The sequence below is a fragment of the Centruroides sculpturatus genome, unplaced genomic scaffold (assembly GCF_000671375.1).
Source record: "Centruroides sculpturatus isolate CEXI.00-Female unplaced genomic scaffold, Cexi_2.0 scaffold1128, whole genome shotgun sequence".
Taxonomy (NCBI): Eukaryota; Metazoa; Arthropoda; class Arachnida; order Scorpiones; family Buthidae; genus Centruroides; species Centruroides sculpturatus.
The window spans coordinates 220,574-247,013 of NW_019385590.1; the positions used below are offsets into that span (position 1 = coordinate 220,574).

A 26,440-nucleotide genomic window follows, 5' to 3' on the forward strand; every position below is an offset into this window, starting at 1 on the left:
GTCTCTATATTTTTTTTTAAACTCTTTTTACCCTGTGGGCACTAAGAGGGGCTTTTTTGCAAGCCCATTATGGGTTCGGCCAGGCCCACAATGGGGCTGCCGAGTGGTGAGGGATGGGGCCAGACATATCCGAACGGATTATCCCCCGAAAGATTACTGGGGATTTTTCGACCCGTTCGGATTCGAGCCCGGGTCCCACAGAGCGGTAGGCTGCCACGTTGACCGCTCGGCCATCCGACCTCCAAGTTTGAGTTTATATTGTTCGAATGATCCGCTATTATGAATTATGTTGTACAAAAATTTAAAATTTGTCGCAAAAAATATTTTACGCATAACTCAAAACTTCTGTCAAGAGCATACAGAGTAAAACCGTTCGTAAAGGACACTTCTAAATAACGGACACATTTAATTACCGACCATTTTAACATTTTCGACGCAAATAAAAGACATTTTCATTGTCTAGTATATAATATCGAGAAACATTTAACATTTTAAAATAGGATAAAAGTCGTCACTCCCGGTGAATGTCCGTCATTAAGAGGTTATACTACGGAGCTTTTACGGGAACGAAATTAAAAAGCTTTCGATGGTTTACGAGCTTAAATTACATTTAATAGCTAACCTTTTTCGAGTTTGAAAATATTAGTTTAAGGACGAATGAGGCGGATTGTTTTGTGCGCAATTTTTTAATTTCGCGGCCCGTAACAGGATCTTTTATTTAGCCAGTCCATTATGGATTGGGCCAGGCCGAATGGGGCGACCGGGTACTGAGGGACGAGACGGACGGACCACCCCTTGAACAATTTCTGGGGTGTTTTGATTTTCCAAATTGTTCTCTGTCATGTTAACAGTCCGGCCGTGGCTATTTTCTGGTTAGGATATGGAAGACGTCAAATTCTACATACTATAGGCTAATATTGGGCGCTTTTTCAAATCCCGCCGATTTACGGCTGATTTGTTATGACGTCGTTGTTAGTGTTTCTTCAAGTGAGCAAAGGTTAGTCGGAAGCTTCTCTTTGTCATAGGTTTTTATAAAATTACGAGAGGACCGAAGAATCAAAGAGTGGGAAATTGTTTTATAAAGAAGTATCGAGTTACGTTTACTGTTAAAACAGTGGTTGTAATTATAAAAATCGAGTGCATTGTTTTTAATTCGCCATGTAAAGGTGGATGATCTCCATTTTGGATTCGCCATTTTGTTTGATAAAAGTTCATTGACAGAATTGCCGAATCTCGATTATTATTTTCACCCAGTAAGTCTGTGTTATCACTTTTACAAATTTTACGCTTATTTTTATCCACTAATGTAACCTCGTTGTTTTAAACTATTCCCAAATGTTTTTATTATAACTAACCCTGGAACAATTGTTCTAGTTTACGTCATCCTTTATTAGAACATTTTTAATTAAAAAAAGATGAAATGATTCATAATTTATCCCTACATCCATTTTTGGCGTTAAACATTTCCTTAGCCAAATTACTTTCTTTCCTAGAAAGGTGGATGAAATACCTGAAATTGTCAAATTACCGTAATTTGTGTAGACCGTATTAAATTTCAAACTTATTATTATCCTTACATTCAATACGGCGATGATTACTGAAAGATTATCCTAAAATTTCCACAAAACTTTTTCTAAAAATCTTTATTAATGAATTATTTTCCTGTCTTATTTTGTGTTGTCTTTGCTTTGTTGTGTAAACACAACTGTTTAAAGAAGAATGCATTACAAATGTTAAATCGATGTCTTTGTGAAAATGTTAGTGATGAAACTCGTCTTGCCGTTAATTGATACTTTATTATAAATTTGAGTAATTTCTTCAAAGTGATAGATTTTGTTTTTTATAAATTGAAAACAAAGGGATTTTTAAAAAGTATTACGGCAATTTTGGCCAGTAATGAAAGAAAAACAAGTAATTGATGATATTCGCTATAAATTTTATCAGAAATATAAAACTAAAATAAATTTTATTGTTATTACGTAAGTAAAGTTAATTACTTTTATTCGTCTGCTAGTTTGTTTGCAACTGTGTAATTATTATTCATTTGTGTTAAAAAAGTTAAAATAGTAAAATTTTTATATATTTATAAAATATATATATTTAAATTATTGCTAGCATTAATTCAAAGAAGAGAAAGAATTTGTATTTATTTCGTGTTAATCTATCTTCGTTATAGTTGGGAATGTATAGGTGTGCGATAGATGTGGAAATTGTGCGCCCGTATGTTCCCGCCGATGTCCGTCCTTCGGCCGTCTTTAGGAGTTAGATGGGTGAAAATCCGGGCCGGATAAGGAAAGCTTATTTTTAAATTAAAATATGATTAAAAATTGCAGTCTGGCATTGTGACTGAGTCACAATAAGTAATTGTTTTTAATATTAGAAAACCAGTTTATAGAATAATCAAACATTTAGTTAGTTTTACAAGTTTTATTCTGTATGTTTTGTTTTATGTATGTATATATATATATGTGTGTGTGTGTGTGTACACTGTACATATATACACTTGCTTTTACTACATTTTATATTTTCTTGTAAAGACTTAATACATTTTGAATATATTAATTAATTCTATATAAACTGTTTTATATATTAATGAAATGTTTTATAACTAATAACATATAAGAATTTATTTTTTAAAAATAACTATTTTAAATAAGACTTGAACAGTGAGTTTTTTTTACAAAAATGTAGTTTTGAATACCATTATCCAAAAATATACATCAAATATTTAGTCAATGTTCTTAGACTAAGCTGTTACCACTTCAGATGTCATATGTAGTCTTTAAAATTTTGATATAATAGAATAGTAGATCAAAATTTCAACCAGTCTACAGTTTTATTTATTTTAATTATAAGTTTAAATGTATTAGTTATATATTATTTATGAATTGGTGTCTGTTTGTTGTATAAAGTCAACATTTTCATTGATAATAAACAGTTTAAGGGGCTATGAGTTTTTAAATTATTTCATAATAAAAAAGAAGGCATATTTAATAGACATTCAAAAACGCGTGACATTTTTCTGGGTGACCCGTATATAAAGTGCTATAAACAAATAATCATAGGACTACTTACCGATTGTGCCCCATTCGAGACGCCATTGCTTAAGCTTGATTTTGTTGCGGGGCAGCACATTGGATAGCAGACACGTACAAAGTGTGTCACTTGGCATTTCTCGGTGCAATCTGGTCATCTGACTACTTGTTCGTCTCCGCCATGCCTCGCATCTCTGATGTGTTTCCTAATAACTTCTCGCAGAAGAATTTGCTGAAGTTTGGAGTCATTGTTCATAAAAATATTAAAACGTCATTCCATTTTAAATATGAATTAAAATCAACATATAACAATTTATGATAATTCAATAAATAACTAATAATTCCAGTTTGCTTTTAAATGGCCTAATCTCTTTCATGTCTTAAGCAAAATCAATTAAATAAAGATGGAAAAGAAGCCACGTGTTTGATTAATAACACGATCTTGTGTTTAATACTCTCACAAAATTGAGTTTTATTTATTTACATCAAGACATTAGATATCTTATGTTGCACCTGACTAATATTTATTATCATATTATATATATCATGATAGAATTATTGTCGTAAGCGAGTGGTTTTTACCTTGGTTGTTTTATATAGTCATTCATTATTTATTATTATTATTATTTTTAAGTTATCAGGAAACACATCAGAGATGTGAGGCATGGCAGAGACGAGTGAGTAGTCACGTGACCGGATTGCACCAAAAAATGTCACCTGACACTTTTTCTGTGTCTGCTGTCCAATGTGCTGCCTCACAACGAAAACAAGCTTAAGCAATGGCATCTCGAACAGGGCACAATCAATAAGTAGTCATATGATTTTTCGTTTATAGCACTTTATATATGGGTCACCCGGAAAAATGTTACGCGTTTTCTGAATGTCTATTAAATATGCCTTCTTTTTATAATAAAATAATTAAAGAAACTTATATTCCCTTAAACTTTATAATTACCTTCTTTTCATTTAATGTAGTATCTTTAAATATAATGATAGAATACATAATATGGTATATAACATAAAACAATTACATTGTAAATATGATGCACTCTCACTGATATTAACTCTGCTTAACCCAAAGTAATTTTGTTCATTTTTCTGCTAAATGTTCCAGCAAAAACAAATAGAAACCATAGTCAACTTGCATTAATATGAATTGCTAGAGAAACATTTGTTAGTTTGCTTTATAAAAAAATTAGGGTCAGGGTCAAGGTTGTATAACTTAGGGAGTTAAGGCTTCTAAGCTCTAAATCAAACTCTAAATTATATTTTGAATTAATTTACTAAATGAAGTTAAATAAAAGTAAATTTATTTACAAAAAAAAATTGATGCTCTAAATCAGAGGTGTCTAACCTTTTGGTTTCTCTGGGCCACATTGGAAGAAGTCATGGAGTTCTGGGTCACCAATATATTGTGACCCAATTTTTAAATATACAAATATATTTAAGGATTTACATGTATAGATTATAGTAATAAGTATTAAAACTTTATCACGAAAAAGGATATTTTAAAAAATTACTTCTACAGACACTTTTAATTTCTACTTAGAAATAGATAATTTTATTTATTATAAAGAAGTCAAACAAAAATTTATTTGAAAAACACAAATATTTGTTTTATTTGGGTCTTTAATTAATAAAACAACAATGAAACACCATTTTAAAGTGCATTTTTATTCAACTAATATATTTATAAATAATATGTAGCCCAAAATGTAGCCAATGCGCCAAATGATATTTTTTTACGCCAAACTAAAAAAAGGGTACCTAAATTTGGCGAAAAGTAGACAAATCTTGCAATGCTGAAAGTAATATTAAATAAAGCTAGAGTTGGGATTCAGAGGATTATAGACCCAAATTCGGGGAAAGGAGAGAAAGGTCAAAATATAAAGAAGTGAGAAAGGTTAAATAGACCTTCTGTTATGCAAATATTGATCCTTAATTTTCCAACCTTTCTCACTTCTTTTTTTTTTGCCTTTCTCTCCTTTCCCCGAATTTTGGGCTATAGTCCTTTGAGTCACGACTCCAGGTTTATTTAGTATTCCTTCCTCATTCACACATTACAAATATTTGAAAATACTTCCTTTCTATTAAAAAATAAAACATGTATAAAGGTTTAGGGCTTTGTGAAACTTCTTTTTTGAGGTTTATGCCGTAGAAATAAATAAATAATTTAAAAATTTGTCAGTTTTGTTTACACGTTTATTGGGCCGCATTGGAACTTGTTTTGGGCCGCGGGTTGGACACCCCTGCTCTAAATGATTTTCAAATCAAACAAAATGAGATTGTATTTGCTGTTGAAGTGTGGAGTAGTGTAACAGAATGGCTAAACAAAACAAATTAAAAGAAATCTGTGATGTTTTTTCTGTTAAAAATTGTTTGAAAAAGAAACAAATATATATATTTTCAATTGTAAATGTCATCTTCAGATATTCATCTGCACTGCTTTCAAACTGCAGATAGCAGTGTTTGGTGTTTATTGCATTCATTAAATCTTTGGCTTAGATGGCTGAACATCACTGTCAATCACTTTTTCATTTATGAAATCGTCAATTTTATTGAGCAACATTCTGATTGGTTTTGACACTAGTTACATTAATGGCTGCATGCGTGTAGCCAGAAATTAGCCAAGTTGCCAACTTTTTATTTTGTGCCAAAAGAGTAAAAAAGGAGCCAAATTTGGTGCAGAGTAACCAAACTTGGCATGACTGTATGCACTCCTGATAGGCAAATTGGCATGTGTTTGCATGAGACCACAATCATTTAAAGGGCTAAACATTTTTGTGTGTGATTCATCACTGATGTATAATTATTGTTACTTTGGAGGGCACCAATTTGGGAGAGGGTGTTTTATAGTGATGAACAGGCAATGTGTGAGTATGTTACCAGATCTAATGATAAATTTCTAGATTTGGCTATCTTTTGAGCCACATGGGGATTAAGCAATGAATTTTCAATCTGAAAAGTTTTCTATATTATTATAAATTTATTTGAGGTGTGTTTGAATTTTTGCCTAAAAAATAGGGTTGGAGTCAGGCCTAGGCAAATTACAATTCCCTAGGGCATACACCTGAAAGGCACCTGTAAATTCATTTGTAAACTTATTTCTTTACATTTGATCTTATATGGTTAGTGAACAAAGAGAATATTCTCTAAACCAGCGAGCTTTCAACTTTCATATATTACGAACTCATGTAGAGTATTGATAGAAACAAGGATCAGATCAGTTGGAAAATTATTGGTATCAGATCATATTGGGCAGAATTAAGTACAGTATATCATCTCTAATTTATTATATATTCAAGCTTGTTTTCTGTGGGATAATATTACAATTATTCACAAATGCTGGATGAATTGTTCCTCAACACACACATCTATTAACCTTAATTTTAAAACCAGCGAACTTTAATTCAATTTTGACAAATGCTTTTGATTTAATAATAGATTTGCTTAACATTTTAAGATTTGTAGACCTGAAGCAGATTTATTATTAGATTGAAAATGTTTGTCAAAGTTGAATTAAAGTTTGCTTATTTTAAAATTAAAGTTTATAGTTGTATGTGTTGAAGAATAATTTTAATTTGTTTAGTATTTATAACAATTTGTTATAAATGTAAATATTAAAAAAACTTTGTTAAATAAAATGGATAAATTTCTTTTAAAAAGTCAAAATATTTCTTTAAAACAACTTTAATTCATACTCAGATTGTTTGCATATTGTATATCAAACACACCTTATTACTGAGAGACTGTTTATTATGTTGAACAAACGTTTTCAACCCACTCAATGGGTCATCATCAGGTTATTGATGCTACATGATTGTAAACAAACAAGTGTAAAGGTTTGTATAGCATCAATAACCTGATGATGACCCATTGAGTGGGTTGAAAACATTTGTTTGACGTAATAAACAAGTCTTTCAGTAATAAGGTGTGTTTGATATACAATATTTAAAACAACTATTATACCTTAGTCTAGCAAAATTTCTTCAACATACAGACTAATATTTTCAGACATGTTCTATGTTCTCCTTTAGGTCTTTACAGTTAAAATTCTGAATATCTTAACAACTGACATTTGAGTTTCAATTTTGCTGATTAGTTTATTCATAAATATAAAAGGAGCTAATATGAAAGGGGAGAAGCAAATAACATAAGAGGGCCGATAAAGTAGTGGTCGAAAACATTCAAATACTGAATTTGGGTGTTTCTTTGCTGGAAATTTTGCATTTAGCTGTGATTCTCTGAAATAAAAGTTGTTAGACATTTATCATTTAATTCATTTTTTTGCCAAAACTTTCCACTTTTTCAATTCATGTAATTTTTTTTATACAAATTTACATTTATTGCTGAAATGTTGCAGATATTCAACATTAGCACAAAAGAGATTCATATGCATGTCATAAGTATTTAATGAAAGTCCTAAATATAATTTTGATGCAACTATTGCAAATGTACCTCGTTTGGCTGGGACAGTGACAACATCACCTTCTTGTTCCCCTCAATCTTATGTAAGAAACAATAATCTTGGAGAGCTAGCTGTTGTATCTGCTGAATCACCATTCTACTTAGATGGCCAACACTTCTGGAAGTGGTGTCTGCAGTAGACTTATGGTTATCTCATGACAAAATGTAAAATTTACATGCTCAGCTAGATGGATGGCTATCTAGAGCTTCAGGAATTCGTTATTGCTACATCAACATATTTGACAAAGATTGGTCACTACTTTTTCCTTTTACATGAATTCTGTATGTTGAAACAAAATATATCTTCTAGGTATATTTCCTAATCTTGTAATTATGTTCTTTAATCAAGTCTGGTTGGGGTATCAATATTCTTTCTTTTCTATCTCTACTTCTTTTTCCACAAAATCTTGCTTCTTGTTGTTTTGCCTAGCATAAATATTGGAATAGTTGATCAAAAGCATGTGTATCTCATCTTCAAAGAAGAAACTAAAATATCTGACAAACTTTTATTCAATGTAGTTTTTCCAAGCTTTGACAGTGCTGTGGCTGTCTCTGTCTTCCAGTATCTCTGAGAAGAACAAAAAAAAGTTTTTTTCCTCCAAAATTGAATGAAATGCAGTTTTCTTATTTTTTTTGTTCCCAACAAACAATCTTTTGATGTGGAGGACCCCTCATTGTTACTATTGTAATTATATGAATAATTTCTCTAACCATGTCAACGGAAAGAACATTCCTTTCAGTCATGTTATTTTCATCACTTCATTAATAACTGTAGCAATATCTGGAGGCATAATTGCAACCTCTACTGGGTTGCAGTTATGACATTAACAAAAAAATGGATTAATGTAAAAAAAACAAAGTTAAAACAATAAGTAAACATAAAACAAGTACAATAAAATAAATTTTTTGATTTAATTAAAGAAATCATAATCACTGACAGAAAGATCTGGAGTGTAGAGATGATGATGACTAAATTGCATAATTGCTTTGTAATAAATAAACTATCCTTAGCAAACAAACATAATGTAAATGAAGTAAAGAAAGTGGAGACTGGAATGTGCAAGCCATCTAATCATGTGGGAATTTCACTCTCATCACACTTGTGAATAGAATATTTTGTTCTCATAATATTGATTGATACTCATTGTATTGAATATTTTGTCTTATAAAGTAGGAAGAGAGAGGTAAAAAAAACTTGAAAATTATTTGATATCAAACATTCATAAATTGGAATGCAGAACTAAAAGAACAAATTAAAATAGAAACAAATTTTCTATGTATATTTCCTAAGATGTCTGTTACAAACAAACAAGAAATGTTAGTAAAAGTACTATTTTGAGTTAATTTGTACTGATTTTTGGTGTTTGTCTTCATTTACATTGGGGACGGGCAACCTTTTTATATGAAAGGGCTGCATTTTGAAACTTTTGAAATGATGCAGGCTGCTTAACAGAGAAAAGAGAAGAAAAATGCTGGTAAATCACATTTATTTATATATAATTATAAATTAGTGTAGGTATACTCAATTTAGTTTCTGGAAATGATGTAAATGTAATATATCGAAATTATTTGGTTAAATATTAGTCACCGCTAGCTTTAAATTATTTTTGATGTGTCTGTTAGTCAGTTTCTTGTTTTAATTTTTACTAAATTTATTGTGGGAAAAACTATTCACATACATAAGTTGTAGAAAATAACATTTGAATTTTTGCTGCATACTTCCTTAAGCTGGAAAAGTGATATATTTATTCATAATTTATGCGACGAGGGACACAAAAAATATTAATGCGGGCTGCAGGTTGTCCATCCCTGATTTACATGAAGTATTTCAGTTTTGAAGCAGTTGATAGTTTTTTAGTGCTCAGACATCAGTCAGCAAAAGATTGATTTTAGGAGTGACAAAATTTGATCTGATGAACCTTAAGAGAACATTAGGAATTTAGCATTAGAGGATAGTGCATGAGTACTAGTTTATAATCAGAGTTCAGGTTTACTGCAAAAATGCTAACCAATCATGCTACAGTAACTTAAAACTGATGAAGTAATTATTTTATTTCATTACTAATGACAAAGTATGCAGAATTTGAATTATTAATAGTAGATACTAAGACTTTAATAAGTGTTTTTCAGCTTTTTAAAGTTTTTTAAAGTTTAAAATTTATTATTTTTTAAATTTATATTAGGTCTGAAAACTGAACCTAATTCTAATTGAACTTTGAATACCTTCAGTTGTGACCAAAATTCAACATCTTATTAGGTAGTGTGACCGTGTGTTGGTTTATACCGATGTTCTTTAAAAGAACTGGCCCGAAACAGAAATTGCTGGTTTATATTTCACTTTGGGTCAATTCTTTTTCCCAGAACATCCTAAATTAATTATTAAATATTAATTTTATTATAATTATTAAATTTATGAAGAGATAGCACCTAACACCTATCTCTAGGCCAAATTATCTAACATTTAATTATTGATAGTAGCATTAATATAGCCCAATATAATCTGGTAGTCCTTTGGTGTTAATTTGATTTCAAATTCATGGTGTGCATTAAAATAAAAGAAATATAGCAATTAACATATTTGCTTCAATATTGATAGCTGCACAAGATAAAAATTAGCTGAAGCATAGATTTACTTCAGAATAAATTGACTGGGTTCTGAATAGAACATCCAACTATGTTTTGATAGGTAATTGTATTCAAGTTGACACTTTGACTAGTGAGATATTTTAGCTGATTGGTAAGACAGTAGAAAACTTTTTAATACTGAATGTATCAGATGAGACTTAGTTTTCTTTATATATTGGATAAAATGTAAAAACAAATTCAAATGTAATTGTAATTGATCTAAATTGATAACATCAGAATTTATTTTAGGACAAAATAAGTCAATCAGTCTTGTCTAACTTTTAAATTTTTTATGAGTGATCTTAGGCCAAATGTTGAACATTTTGATGTAATTGTTTATTCATTTTTTTATTGTTAAATTACAAAGAATAGAAGACAAGTTTATTAATGATAACAAATATACAGGTGGTTAATAAATCTCTATGCTTATCAAAGTTGTAAAGTTTTAATTATCTGTCTGGAATTTTTAGTTAGAACTTTCAACATTTATGCTACTTCCAAATGTCTAGCAAATAACTGAATATATTAGAGGAAAGTTGTTGAACATGTCACAAACAGCATGTGAACAATGCCAAGCTTTTTGGAACACTAAATATAGACAATTTTTTAAAAATAAACAATTGTTTGAAAATAAAAATATACTTTTACACAAAAACCTTTGTAACTCCAGTGATACTTTAAATAGCTTCATACATCAGCGAACGTTTTCGACCCCATCCGGGTCTTCATCAGGCTATGTTTATGAGGAATTCGAATGTCTATGGAACAGAACATTAAAATGAACTTTAAGTGATTCAAAATTTCGAGAAACAAACTTAAGAATAAACATGGAATGTTGCGCACGCGCAACCACTCATTTGCGAAACGGTGAACACAACCAAAAATAGGAAACTCAACAAATCAGTTACGGGGGTGGTTTCCCTCATAACAAAACTTCCATGCGCCCGATATCCCGACTGCATCCCTGGAATTAATGCACGTGCCGCGTAAACCTGCTTTATATATTTCAAGAGTCTCCATGGCCCTCAGTTGATCCGTACGATGAGAGATCCTGATCATACGGGCCCTTTGTAAGTCAGCCGTGATTCCCGGTTCCGTGGCAACCCTTGATAGGGCGGTAGTGTGTTTTTTATTGTCAATATCGTATTTATGCTCCCGAAGCCGTTTGTGAAGGGAGCGTTTGGTTGATCCCACATAAACCAAACGGTTGTTAAATCTGTCATCCCACATGGGGACGGTATACACCCCCGGTGCGTGTTTCAAGTCAATTGCATCTTTTCTGTTGCGAAGCAAGTTGTAAACGGATCTAGGCCTACTGTACGCTATCTTAGTCCTGGTGATGGATGAGATTTCCCTGTATATTTTATCCAGATGGTGGTTGTACGTTACGATTTTTCTTGCACATTNGTATCACTGGAGTTACGAAGGTTTTTGTGTGAAAGTATATTTTCCTCTGGTGTGTAAGAATAGTTTATTTTCTTAAATAAAAATATAATAATATAGTTTAATTAAAATAGATATTTGTCAAAGCTTTTGACTTTTTGTTTTTGTAATTACTGCCACTATAAAAACAGTAAAATTTTGAATGTTTATTGATGATTATTAGTTAATAATTGTTTATATTATAAAAATGTTTAAAAAAAACAGTGAAAAGAAATGCTACTGAAGTGTACTTGAATGTTCTTGATGTTTACTATTTTATTAATGTTTTTTGATGTATTTCAGTTCAAATTTAATTCCTAAAGTTGTTTGTGAATACTAATTCTAAGCTTTTAATTTTACCTAATTTGTTTTAATATAGCAGTCTTTGCTAATTTTTAGAAACATTTACTGAGTAGTGATATCCTATAGAGGAAAACTACATTGTTGATATCAAGATACTCTTATGAATATTTAAAGTCTACAAATTTTATTATACATATAAACTAGCCCCCATAAAACTCAGTCATCTCTAAGAAAAAATTCCAAATTATTACTTGCTATTTTCCTTACATTCTGACTTAGTCCTAAAATATGGAAGCAGACATCTTGTTACATATGGGTATAGACTATATTGATTTCAATTGGTTAGTTTTGAATTGCCTATGATTTTTGTTGGCATACAATTGAAAATAGAGTACAATTTTTGTTTTTAATCTGATTTAGTGCAAATTTTGTCGTGGCTCCAACATTAATTACTATGATTCTAAAGGAAATTGTATTGTTTATTCTTAAGGTCGAATCCTGCTTCTGTATGAAATGTGTTTAAAATGTTAACATTACCTCAAGTGACGAATCAATCAATTTTCTGTCACAGTATTATAAAATATTGAAACCTGATCATTTAGTCATTATTATCTTTTAGTCATTTGAAAAAAATGCTAATGTTTTACACACATATTATAAGGAAGTATATATTCAGTCTAAGTTTTGGGAATATTTTTTTAACAGCTTTAACATTTAGAAGATTGTGAAAGGAAAATAAAGTTTCCTTTTGCAATTTTTCAAAATTTCAGAAATCTTTTAAAAAAATATTCAATAGATATAAAATATGTTAAAAAAAATAATGCAAAATATTTAAGATTCTTTAAAGATGGAATTGTAGTTAAATTTATTTTAGCTGTTGGTATGAAAAATATTGTTTGAGCTTAGATCTCAGTTTTCCTAATTGATTAATTATAAATCTGGTCTCATCTTAATCAAAAAAGAAATTTGAAATTAGTTGATTGCCTTAGTAATGTATTTTTAAATTTGTCTAACAGTTAGAATTTGCTGAAAATAAAAGCACCTCCTATTGATTAAATTTGGTTTTCTCACACTCAATACACAGTAAACCCCTGCTAACTCAGACTGATAGGAGGTGAAGGTTGTCTGAGTGTACAAAAGTCTGAGCTAGCAATGTTTTCATTGATGTTGAATACAAGAAGGTGGATATACATACAGTGATTTATTATGATTGGCTGTATACAGAAGTTTTATGAGCATTAGTAGGTTATGCTGTCATATTTATTATTACAGGAAATGAGCTCAAAATATTTCATGACAGTTCAGAATACAACAATGTATAGTTTTTAGTATTTATGAAGTAAAGTAATATAATGCACAGTATCATAAATAATTCTTGCTATTGAAAACCTTCATTAGTTATAATTTTTTGAAAAATTTTAAATTACTGTACAATTTTTTGAAAAAATTTATTTAACTTATGCAAAGTCAATGGAAAAAGTTAAGTGAGGGTTTACTGTATTTTTAAAAATTTTATATGGACTTATTTTTTATGTATTGAGTAGAACAATATGTATGTAATTTATATATTTTTAACTTTAATTATGAACTTTTTCATTCATATAACAATTATTAGAAAAATTTTTGATTTAATAAGCCTTCTAAGTCAATAACCAAAAAAGCAAGCAAAAGAACCACTCACATAAAAAGCAAATGTTTTCAACCATTTTTAAAATGATGTCATTGTGCTAGTGTTCTAATGTGGATTCACTCTCATCTGTTCACACGATTTTTGAATGAATTGTGATTCCACATTAGAACACCAGTCTGATGATGTCCTTTTAAAAGTGGATGAAAACATTTGCTTTTTATGTGAGTGGTTCTTTTGCTGCTTTTCTGGTTGTTGACTTAGAACTGTGTCTGCCAAACTTTTTTACCTCACAGCACACTGGACAAGGAGAATTTATTCATGGCACACCAAATAAGAATCCCAACAAAATTAAATATACTTTATTAGTATAAATACGAATAAATAAATTCTTAGTGTAGTAACAATAAAATAACATTGTTTTATCTATATATAAAATATGTAGGTAGATAATTTTATTAGTGAGACAGATGTAATTGATTTTGAGAAAGAATTATGTCAAAATGAGGCTCTAAATTAGATAAACAAATATGTAACTCATCATCTACCATCTGTAATCATTCCTGTTTTTTATTTTTGTTTTATTTGCATAAGCGCTGAGAAACCTAATTCACAAAGATACAATGATCCAAAGGGCAAAAGAGATATAATGGCTGTAGTAGCTAATCGAGAATATTGGCTCCAGAGTGAAATCCAAAATTTTGGATTTCACTCTGGAGCCAATATTCTGACAATTGTTGTATAGAAAATGAGGCTGTGTGCACAGGATTGTTTTTTAAGTCTATTAAATTTTATTCTTCTGCTAATGTTAATGGCAGGTGTGTACTGTTGTGTTTCAAAAGGATTGATGACCCACTCATACATTTGATAATCAAGTGATGGAAAGTACTTACAAAATGATACATAGAGGTTTTCTACTGTCTTCTGCACTTCTGACAAAATTTTAAATACATTTGGAAAAGACCACCTGGGAAGCAATCAAGCTGCAAGTTTTTAACTTTCCTGGTCTAACTTTTCGGTGAAAGACTTTAATTTGCCTTCAATTGTAATGATATTTTCATTCACTCCTTGCAAATTCAAATTTAAAATGTTTAATATCTCAAAAAGATCGTTGAGAAATGCTACTTTCAGCTACTAATTATCATCGTTAAGAAATTCAAATCCAGAATTTCCAGCATTAAAGGAAACATATTATTTCATGTCGCAGAGAGATAAATCGTGTGAGCACTTTTCCTTTCGAGAGCCATCACACTTCTGTATGAAGCAGTAAACACTTAAAATCAGAATCCAGTTTCACAAAGGAAAGCAAAAAGTCTGCAATGTAGGGAATGTGATTTTATTTAATTCATCACTTTAACAACATTGTCTATCTTCAGGAGACCATCAGGTACAGATTTTGACACTAAAACTTCATAGTGATTATGCAATGTACAGTTTTAATTTGTGAATTTTTTTGTAATACATGTATTTTGTAATACATGTTTTTTGTAAGCCATGGATGGAGTGCCTTCACTGCAAGGATAAAGTGGCAAACACTAAGACAAGTTTGCCACTTTATCCCTCTTAATACGACATTTTGGTTTATCAGGTTAAAGATGTCTCCTGTCGTTCTTTCCTTCAATTCACAGCAACAGAAAAACTGACTTATGATTTTACCATCTCTGATTATTTGCAGAAATGCAGTTACAGTAGAGCATCGATTATCTGAATGTCGATCGACCGAAACGTCAATTAACTGAAAGCTTTCCAGTTGGCAAATTTAAATTTCTGCTAGTGCTGTGACACTGCAATCTTTGGCTGTGTCTTAGGCTACTCCAATATTATTTTTGTTTGTGCGCATGTTTTAGCTGGCAGCACTGGCACTACCATGAGAGAGGGTACTTAAGGACGTGCCAGGATTTGAACGAATTTCAACATGGGGATAGGTTAATATATTTTTTCATACATAATCGGTTACCCAAAAAATCGATTTTCTGAACCCCAGTACCGAATTGATTAGGATAATTGATGCTGTACTGTATTAAAATTTAATACTAATTAATTATTTAATAATTAAATAATGCACAATTAAAAATGCTGAAAATTTTTGTTAATTAACAAAAATGGTTTTCCATCAACAAGACTTAAAATATAATATAGATTTTGAAAATTTTATTTTCACTCTTAGACAGTCCATGGTGTCTTTGCATATTTTTACCTATAGTTTTAAATCTTTTGCAACACACATGGAATCTCTCTTGGCACAGAAGTGTGACATAACACAGTTTGGCAGACACTGACTTAAATGTTTAACATAGATAGTTTTAAAGTGTAATAATGATTATATATTAAATGGCCTCATAAAATACTAATTGTATAATATTTTTGTCAGAAAATTGATCATGAGGGATGTTGCATATTGCTTTTTACATTTGTAAGTACTTGTCTTGTATAATTAGTCAATCAACATTTCATGAAATACACAGCATAATCTTGCACTGTTGCAGTTCTGGTTTTGGCACAGATTGTGCTACTTGATCAATATTTGTCTATAACATTTTGCATTTTAATCTGGTCCATGGCACACATTAATCCAATTCACAACCATATTTGACACATTCCTCATAAATGATAGAAACAGGCGTAATTCCTATACAAAATACTGTGGTCCTCTTTGATGTACAATTTGGCTTAATAATTGAAAATTTTGGGTACCACTGCTCTAGAGGATAGAAAAAAATAAAACACAAGAAAATGCCATATATAAATTGCAGATATTACAATCAACATATTTAGATGCATTATTTTCATATGGCTTCTCTATATGGAATACCATGGGCTGCTGGCATATTGTGCTTTGTGCAAAGTGGCCAAAAGCCAAACTTTAAAACTGTCACATCAAGAAAACACTGACTGATTACCCTGATGTTCACTTAATTCAAAAAGGTACATGATGTGATAACATAAACCAATGTTTCTCAACCTCTAACGAATCGTCACCCCCTTCAATAAAACCGTTACATAGTATCGCCCCCTTCGCTTCAAAATTCTGATGCCGAGGGCCGAGATAAACGCCAAATTTGTACTGCATTGAATGGACTAATGACTAGTAAAATGTTATTTGTTTAATTATTGTTTGATATAACGAATAAAATATCTAATTATTCTTAATATGATGTTTTACTATATCATCCAGAAAATTGTTTTTCGCCCCCAAAATATAAATTGTTACAAATCGCCCCCTCAACATGGAAAAATACCCACATGGGGGCGATATCACCCCCGTTGAGAAACACTGTCATAAATACTTATTTTGAAAATCTTTTTTTCTGACAATCAACAAGCAATATGCATATCAATTACCACAGAAAAGTTAATCCAATCCACATTCTCCCTGAATTTATCTGCACGAGTATCATTTTGCCTAAGCAAATACCATATGCCTCCACCATATGGCAGACACTAAGCAAACCAGCTGTTGTGGACATACTATGTAGAGTGGAAAACTATACAAAGTGGCTCATGGTTCCTGTATCCATAGTGCATCACTTTTTCATATATATTATTGAGTATTCAATTTTTAATATTTTGAATGTACATTCATTTTACAGTTCTGTGAACATTGATGTTTAACATTTATAATTTTCCAACTGTATTTTAATTTATATCATTCCATTTTCTGTACTTTGAAGATCTTTCAATAAGACCAAAACGACTTACTTCTGCTGTAAACCAAAACAGTGCTTATTTCCAAATATTTTCGCAAACGTTTTCGAACTTAGTTCTTCTTCAGGTGAATAAATCGGGTAGAATCGATGTTATTCGAAAATCTGAACGTAATGTTCTAAAGAAACTCGTGCAATCATCGTATTAAACTTGCGCATGCTCTGTAGACAGAAGAATCGCTTTTGGCTTCTCAACACTTGAGAAGGATCGCTTTTGGCTTCTCAAGTGTTGAGAAGCCAAAAGCGATCCTTCTATCTACAGAGCATGCGCAAGTTTAATACGATGATTGCACGAGTTTCCTTAGAACATTACGTTCAGATTTTCAAATAACATAGATTCTACCCGATTTATTCACCTGAAGAAGAACTAAGTTCGAAAACGTTTGCGAAAATATTTGGAAATAAGCACTGTTTTGGTTTACAGCAGAAGTAAGTCGTTTATTTTACACTGTGTTTATAAGAGATTATTTAAGACCAAAACATTAGTTTTAGTAAATATTTGTGTTTATCTGAAGGTTATTATTTCATTATAAGCAATTACTTCAACTTGAAACATTTCATATCAGTAGCAAGTGAAAAAACCCAAATGCTTTATTAGATATGATTTGAATTACAGCAATCACTTAATTAATAATCTAAAAACAACAAAATAGTAAGTTTATTTAAATTTCCTTTTCAAAGCAACTTTTTCTCATTCACAGTAGATAAATTCTAAATTATACCAACAATTTTAAACTGACAAATAATTATATCTCATTTTTTAAAATTAAGAATTGCAGCCAACTGTAGATTTTTAAAGGTAAGTAATCTTGAAAACTTTATAGCCACTAGTGGATGTGAGCTTTGAAGTTTGCATCAACTACTAGCTTCTCTCATAAATATCATTAACATTTATATTCATAATCAAGAATCCAAACTTAACCATTACATGTTTGTGCACTTAGCCAATGTTTAATAAATTCTCTGTCTTACTTGACCATGGATTGTGAATATGAAGCTGGTTTTTTCTAAATTAAAAATATTGTAGTTATCAAACATTTTTCAATCTTAAGTTTGAAAACAATAAAAAATAAAAGAATATAGTAGTTTTATTACATTTAATCTATGTCATCGTTTTAAAACTTTTCCTAAATTTTAATGTAATAACAATTAAAACATTTTCTACAAACAATTTAAATTTTTTAACATTTTTTATTATTATTATTAATTAAGAAATATTTTAAATTAAATCGGCATCACAACAAGTGAACAGGGTTTAAATAATAAATTTTATGTAATGATATTCCAAAATTAATTTGCATCCAAGAAAAATGTGTTTTATTTTCCAGATACATGTAGGTTTCTCAAGAATTGATTGTTTCATATACGAGGGCTGTTCGGAAAGTTCGCGGCCTCAAATAGAAAAACAAACAAAATAATGTTGAAACTTTTTTTATTTTTCAATATAGTCTCCTTTGTTAGCAATGCACTTATTCCAGCGATGTTCTAGCTTTTTTATGCCATCACAATAGGTCGATTTGTCAAGGTGTGCAAAATACTCGTTAACTTCAGAGATGACTTCGTCATTTGAGTGGAATCTCTTTCCAACCAAGAATTTTTTTAAGTTTGGAAAAAGGTGGAAGTCACCCGGGGCAAAATCAGGTGAGTACGGTGGATGTGTAACTAATTGGAAGCGAAGTTCGTTTATCTTTTGTTCAGTGATTCTGGCGGAATGTGCAGGTGCATTATCGTGGTGGAACAGAATTTTTTTTCTTCCTCAAGTGTGGCCTCTTTTCTTCGATTTCTTTTTTCAGTTTTTCCAAAATGGTCTTTCCTCTTTCTAGGTAGTCAATAAAGATGATGCCTTTAGCATCCCAAAAAACAAAGGTCATCACTTTCCTTGCTGATGGAACTGTCTTTGCTTTCTTTGGTGGTGGCGAACTGTGGTGTTTCATTACTTCAACTGTTCTTTTGTTTTAGGACTGTAGTAACGGATCCACGTTTCGTCAGTAATCACAAACCGACGCAAGAAATCCTGTGGGTTTTTCTGGTAGAAGCCCAAACACTCCTTTGATATCAAAGTGCGAACACGTTTTTGCTCAGCAATCAGCAGATGCGGCACCCACCTTGCTGAGACCTTCGTCATACCCAAATTTTCGGTTAAGATGTGATGCACTCGGTTGACAGAGATGCCTGTTGTCTTAGCTATCTCACGCGTTTTCAAACGGCGATCTGCTAATACCAAATTGTGAACTTTGTCGATATTTTCTTCAGTGACAGCAGTTGACCGCCATCCGCTGCGAGGGTCATCTTCCACACTCTCTCTGCCATAGTTAAAAAGGGCTGTCCATTTTTTCACAGTGGTATACGAAGGAGCAGACTCTCCCAAAACTTAATCCATGTCAGCTTTGATTTGAGATGGGGTCAAACCTTTTTTCGTCAGGTATTTTATGACTGCATGAGTCTCCGTCTTCTCCATTTTTGACAAAGCATGTGCACACTTACTATTTGCTAAGCTGTCGTGGCAAAACTTTATGAAAAATCAAGCGGAAATTGGTATCGTATTTCTGGCACAGATGGCTGAATTATTCCCGCCAAAAATAAAATTGATCGCAGCGCCGCATATAGGCAAGGCCGCAAACTTTCCGAACAGCCCTCGTACAAAATTTAATTTGAAATTACATTAAACTACTGAATAATTTTTACATTTTAAAACTGATAACTGAAAGCTTCAGGTTATATTGTTGTGCTAATAAATAATAAAATGAATTTTATAACTGATGTGGACAAACTTGCTATCTTTAAAATGTTAGTAATTAATAACTATCAATAAACAATTTTTAAAACCAAAGCACAATTATGAAATATTTATCTGGAGGTAATAAGTAAATAGTTTTTAGATAACAGCTTCTCCTTTTTAGTGTCTTGTCTATTTTTATTATAAACTGCTTAAGGCAACAGTATGTATAAACCTGTTTTTTTAATAATTCTTGGCTTTTCTTTTCTACATCTAAGTTTAATTCACTATAAACTTAAAACACACACACAAAACATTATATATATATATAGGTTTTTAACTCATTTAAGACCTTTATAGATCCATTGTAAGCATACAAAATCAGAATTACATATTTTAATGTTTAAGAATTTATTTGAACTAGTTTAAACAGTGACCTGAATGTAGTATTGGACATGTTTACATTGATATAGAAGTTACATAATCATATTAACAAATGAGTATTTTATGCCAATTTTACTTTAAAATTATTTTAAAAATACAAGAAATAAGGACAACATTTTCAGCTAATTTTCAGCTAGTTTTTCAATGCATACAAATTCTAGCATATTTTACTTTCTTTAGACTTTCTCAATATTCATCTTTATAAATAAATAAAAATACATTACAAAAACAAGCATAAACTATTGCTAAACCTATTTTAGTCATCTACATTTTCTTAAGAATTTTTCTTTTTGATAAACTGTTCTGAACACCTTTCATATGTTTGAAGTATGATGTGTGTCATCCGTAAGAATTTGGTTTGCAGTTACCTCTGTTAAGTAAAACTAATCTTAAAAACAACTCATTATATTCTATTGGCAACTATTACTAATTTTAAAATGGTTTTAATCTCAACAACATAACTGCTTTAAACAGATATAAAGTTAATCTAAATTATTATAATACAAATATTTGTAACACTAGTAACATGATTAGATAGATATGTAACTTTTTTCTATTATTATTATTTTATCAACTATCTATTCACAGAATTTATAAAATAATTTATAAGCATTAGAAGTTTTTAGATTTAGGTAGAATGATAAATATAGATACAACAGGAATTTAAAAGGCCTGTATATGGAGATTGCTAAGGCAACTGTAAGATGTATATATTATAGAAGTCCAATAGTGCACATGCATCTTAGGAATGATGAGAATCTACCAGGCCTGCTTCATTTGCAAGAGTATACTTGATTCTTGTAAGAGATAATAGTGTCAGTAAGTATTATGAATATATGAAAGCCATGTTTCACTCCTACAAAGTAAGTGATAGGCCATGAAGAAAAAGAAACCAGTAACAGCATTGGCAGCTTATGCAATGGACTAAAGTGTGGAGGTGGACCTGGAAGATGCCAAAATCATATGTCATACACATTTCTGACCTTAAATCTTGAAAGAGATGGAAATTTAAATTCTTGAGAAATAACAAATCTATAAAGGTTGAAAAATGATAGAATATCTACACCGGAGTACTGTAACAAATGCACGTATCTATAAGCCTTTACCAGTGCGCATTTCATCACATTATACAATAAAGTTACAAACATTTTCAAACCATTATGGTTCTTCTTCAGATAACGAACCCCTAATGGAATGCGGTCGGGACATCGTTCAGGATCGTATTTCTTAACAACTTTGAATCGAAGCGCATTCTGTTAGGGGATCGTTACCTGAAGAAGAACTGTAACGATTCGAAAATGTTTGTAACTTTATTGTATAGTGTGATGAAATGCACACCGGTAAAAGGCTTACAGATACGTGCATTTTTATAAAGATTAAGTACACAGAGATTTTCATATGCTTGGAGATCATATTATGAAGTTCTTTGAGGATTGATATGACTCAAGGCTGCTGTTTATGTATTGTTGGCACATTGTGCTTTGTGCAAAGTGGCCAATAGTATTCCAAAAGCCAAACTTCTTTAAAATTGTCATGTTGAGAAAACACTGACTGATTACCTTGATGTCAACGTATTGCTTTATGTATTGTATTGCCATGGACCAGGTTTGGACACCATTGTTTTAGAGGAAAAAAATCCTCTAGAACAATACTTGTTAAATATTCAACCAAAAATTCTATTCTTCATTATGTTGGGTTGATTCAAGGCATAAATGATAGATAAAAAATGAAATTCTTGTATTCAGGCAATTTAGAAAGTAACTTATGTTTTAGAATAAACAAAAACCCAAGTGAAAGGAAACATTTTGTATTATATTCATTTGAAAGCCACACTCTTAAACTATTTTTCATCATGTCACCATTCAAATTGAGGCAGTTATCATAACTGTGCACCAGCTTATTAATTCTGTCGTCATAGAATTTTGCTGCCTGAGACTTCAACCACTCATTTATGCCTGCCTGCAGTTCTGTGTCATCATCGAAGTACAGCGTTGCGAGTCACAACTTCATGCATGGAAAAAAATGGTAGTCGCTTGATGCAAGATCCAGACTGTTAGGCAGATGATCAAAGATTTTCCATCCAAAACCATCCAAGAGCTGTCGAGTGCAATTGGCCATATGCAGATGGGCATTGTCGTGAAAAACAAAAACTTGGAACTCAGTTTTTCCTGATGTTTGTTTTGAATTGCTCTTCTTAGCTTTTTTAATGTTTTGCAATATTTCTCAATGTTTATTGTTGAACCATGTTCAAGGAAATCCACCAGAAGCACACCCTTCCTGTCTCAAAAAACGGTTTCCATGATTTTTCTTGCTGACAATGTTTGCAAACATTTCGTTGGTTTTGTAGATGAACTTGTGTGTTTCCACTCCATAGACTAGTTTTTTATCTCACAATTCATCTTTTATTTCAGTCTCATTCTCAGTTACAACTGTTACTAGAAGTGAGTCACCATCTCTGTGGTAGGCTTCCAGAAATTGTCAACGATGCTGCCATATGCTGTTTTTTTTGTAGTCATCTGACAAGATTTTCGGTATCCATCTGGCACAAAACTTATGGTAGCCTAGCTTGTGCATTAGAACAAACTCTGTGAAATTTGTGGAAACTCAAATGAGAGCTCTGTAAGTGTAAAGCAGTGGTTTTCACGAATTTTTCATTGATTTTTATCATCAGTTCATTAGTCAGAATGCTTGGTCAGCCACTTCACTGTTTATTGTGAACGTTAGTGTGGCCATTTTTATACACAATGCACCACTGTCTCACTCTGCCTTCACTCATTATGTCATTTCCATACACCCCATAAAAACGAAAAGGGGTCATCAGAATTGGCAGGAATGAATAGAGTTGTATAGCATGGCTTGTAATGGACCTTGGTCGATATCCTGTCGCCATCTAATTGTATATTGATATTAAGGAAGGTTTCATTTGAATTGCTTATTTGGTCCAATGATGATCTCTTTTTGTACAAGGTAGTGGCGTTCAGGGCCCTAACCAAAAGAGCATTCACACACCACTCAAAATTCGATGATACATTGGCAGAATTACAACACATCCAGAACTTAGCCAAATGACACGGGTATGGGCGAAGATTAATTCAGAACCTTGCATTTGCCTGTTCGTCGCAAGTATATAATAATGACAACGATAGCTCACACATAAACAACTCCAATAATTGAAAAAATTGAATTATGACTATTTACAAAAAATTTTTAAAATTTTTCGAGTATCTTTCATCCTTTTAACACACCTTTCATATTATCATGTATGCTGTTATAACTCCAATAATTCTCAGTCTTTGGCTGTGGTTGAATATAACCACCATCTTGATTTGATTTACAGAGAAATTGCTGCATGTACAAACAAGAGAATTGCATATAAGAGGCATAGTACTATTTATGATATTCTGCACAACTGCAAAAACGACAGATGAAAGATTTGCTCCAGGGGTATATTCTGTCCCATTAAGGAACCATAGATTTTAAAGGGACCTTGTATATATTGGCTCCACGATACGCTCTCTAGATAAGCGTATACACAAACACAAATATGACATTGATCATAACTAATGCACCACTGCCCTATCTACTTATGCTTCAACCCTGGGCATAAGTGCCGACTTGCATAATGCGCAAATCATTAAACTATCATACAGAAGGGAACACATACAAACGCTAGAAACTCTGGAAATATATAAAGCAAGGTTATGCAATAACTGCATCAACTATAAGGATGTGATTAATATTTCTACAGCTTGGAAGTTTATGAAGGGGAAGACCCCCACAACTCTATTTAAGGTGTTTTCCACCGTTTCATGTGGATGTAAAATAATATTTTTAAAATATATTTTTGTTTATGCAATGCTTGATATGCATGCGCATAATGAATTTTATATGCAAAGTTGGATATGTTCCAAAACGTTCTAAAACTTTTAAATCTTTAAGCACAACGGCTTTTCAAATATTTGAACTTTTAACCTGAAGAAGGCCGAAAAATATGGTCGAAAATGCTTGTTGTTTTTTCAATTAAATATTTTACTGGTCACTTAAAGGTTTTTGTGAGTCTATTATGAGGACTTGATCTGAGACTATACACGTGCTAAAGTTATTTATAGTTTTATAAACCATGGGGACTGATTTATTGGTAACAGAACAAACTAAAATCATGTTATAATCTTTGACAAGATAATGGAAACCATAAAAACAGAAACAGTAAAATATAAACTAAAGTTAGAAAATCATTAGAAAAAAACTCATAACCTTAAAGAGGATTCAACATACAAATAAAAATACAATAGTTAAATCTGTCTATATATATAGAGGGTGACATAGAAGACCTTACGAACTATAGGCCTATCAGCCTTCTCCCAGTGACTTACAAAATTTTCACCAAGGTACTGACAAATCGCCTACAAAAACAACTGGACTTTGCCCAACCAAGAGAACAAGCTGGATTTAGGAGTGGATACAGCACACTTGATCACATTCAGGTTGTGAGAGAACTCATTGAAAGGTCAAACAAATACGAAATCCCACTATGCATTGCATTTGTTGACTATGAAAAGGCTTTTGATTCTATAACTACATCAGCAATCACCAAATCTCTGAAGGCCTATGGTATTGAAGCTACGTATATCAAAATTCTTGAGAGCATTTATGAAGGGGCAACCACAAAAGTTTGCTTGCTTTAAGATACCAACGATATTAAAATTGAAAAGGGAGTGAGACAAGGTGATACTATCTCCCCAAAACTTTTTACAAATGTGTTAGAAAGTGTTTTTCAATCAATGAACTGGGAGAAAATGGTGTACTGATAAATGGAGACCACCTGACACATCTTCGATTTGCTGACGACATAGCCATCATTACAGATAGCCCTTCAGAGCTCCAGGACATGATTCAAGAACTTGCAAACAAAAGTAAAGAAGTTGGTTTAAAGATGAACTTGAACAAGACAAAAATTATGTAAAACAGTTTTGTATGTGAGGAAACACTACTAAACACTACTGATAGATAACATGGAATTGGAAAAGGTAGATGCTTACATTTACCTCGGACAAAGAATATCAATGGATGGCAACATCAAGGAGGAAATAAACAGACGTGTAAAACTTGGCTGGAGTGCTTTTGGTAGGAATAGTAGTCTTGAAAAACCAACAGATGCCCCTGTGCCTGAAACGCAAGGTTTTTGATCAGTGTGTCTTGCCAGTTCTCACTTATGGATCAGAAACTTGGACTCTTAGAAAATCAGAGATCCAAAGACCACAGACTACCCAAAGGAGCATGGAAAGGTGTATGCTTGGCATAACAAGGAGAGATCGGAAATGTATAACATGGATCAGGAAAATGACAGGAGTTACCGATATCATCGCTAGAGTAAAATCCCTCAAGTGGCAGTGGGCTGGACATATTGCAAGAAGAACTGACCATCGCTGGACATCTGAACTTCTTCATTGGATACCAAGAGATCGAAAACGACCAAGAAGATGTCCTCACACTTGGTGGGTTGATGAGATCAAGAGGCATCTTGACACAACATGGAAGCGAAATGCTCAAAACAAAAGATTGTGGAAGAGGCTTGGGGAGACCTTCATCCTGCAGTGGATTGATAACTGATGATGATGATGATGATATATATATACAGATAGCCCTTGGTTTACGCCGATTCACAATAACGCCGCTGCACAATTTGCCGTTTTGAGGTGTAATTCCCTGATTTTCCGTATGCTAGACTGATTTTCATTTCAGTGTTGACGTATTTACCGAGCCGCGACATTGTACATTCGTTAAAACAAAGATTTTTATTAAATATATTTATTTTTTCTGTTTAATATTATTGGGTATGTATACATTTGCATTAAATTAATATTAAAATACTAAACGTTTAGGTACCCACGAGTCAAGTTATTAAACTTAATAGTCCAATAAATGGCGTCCGAATCCATAGCGCCAATGAATGTATCCCGTATCAGTTCATTCAGGAAAACACCTTACGACGCAATAGCACTTCCGGCGATCACAAATTATCGTTAGTGAGACAAATCTACTTCTCGTTGGCCAGACGATATTTATCTCTCCTTAGCCACCTTGAATTTTCCCGCTC

General features: G+C 31.8%; 1 long non-coding RNA gene across 2 annotated transcripts in view; it reads left to right on the forward strand.

Moving 5' to 3' along the window:
• Window positions 1-914: 914 nt before the first annotated feature.
• Window positions 915-26,440, forward strand: part of LOC111640392 — a 65,832-nt gene continuing 40,306 nt past the window's right edge. The window contains exon 1 of one of the 2 annotated variants that reach the window (XR_002759267.1): window positions 915-997. This is a non-coding gene — a long non-coding RNA (uncharacterized LOC111640392). Of the gene's footprint in view, window positions 1,254-26,440 lie in introns of both variants that reach the window. The other variant, XR_002759266.1, reaches the window with a different exon arrangement.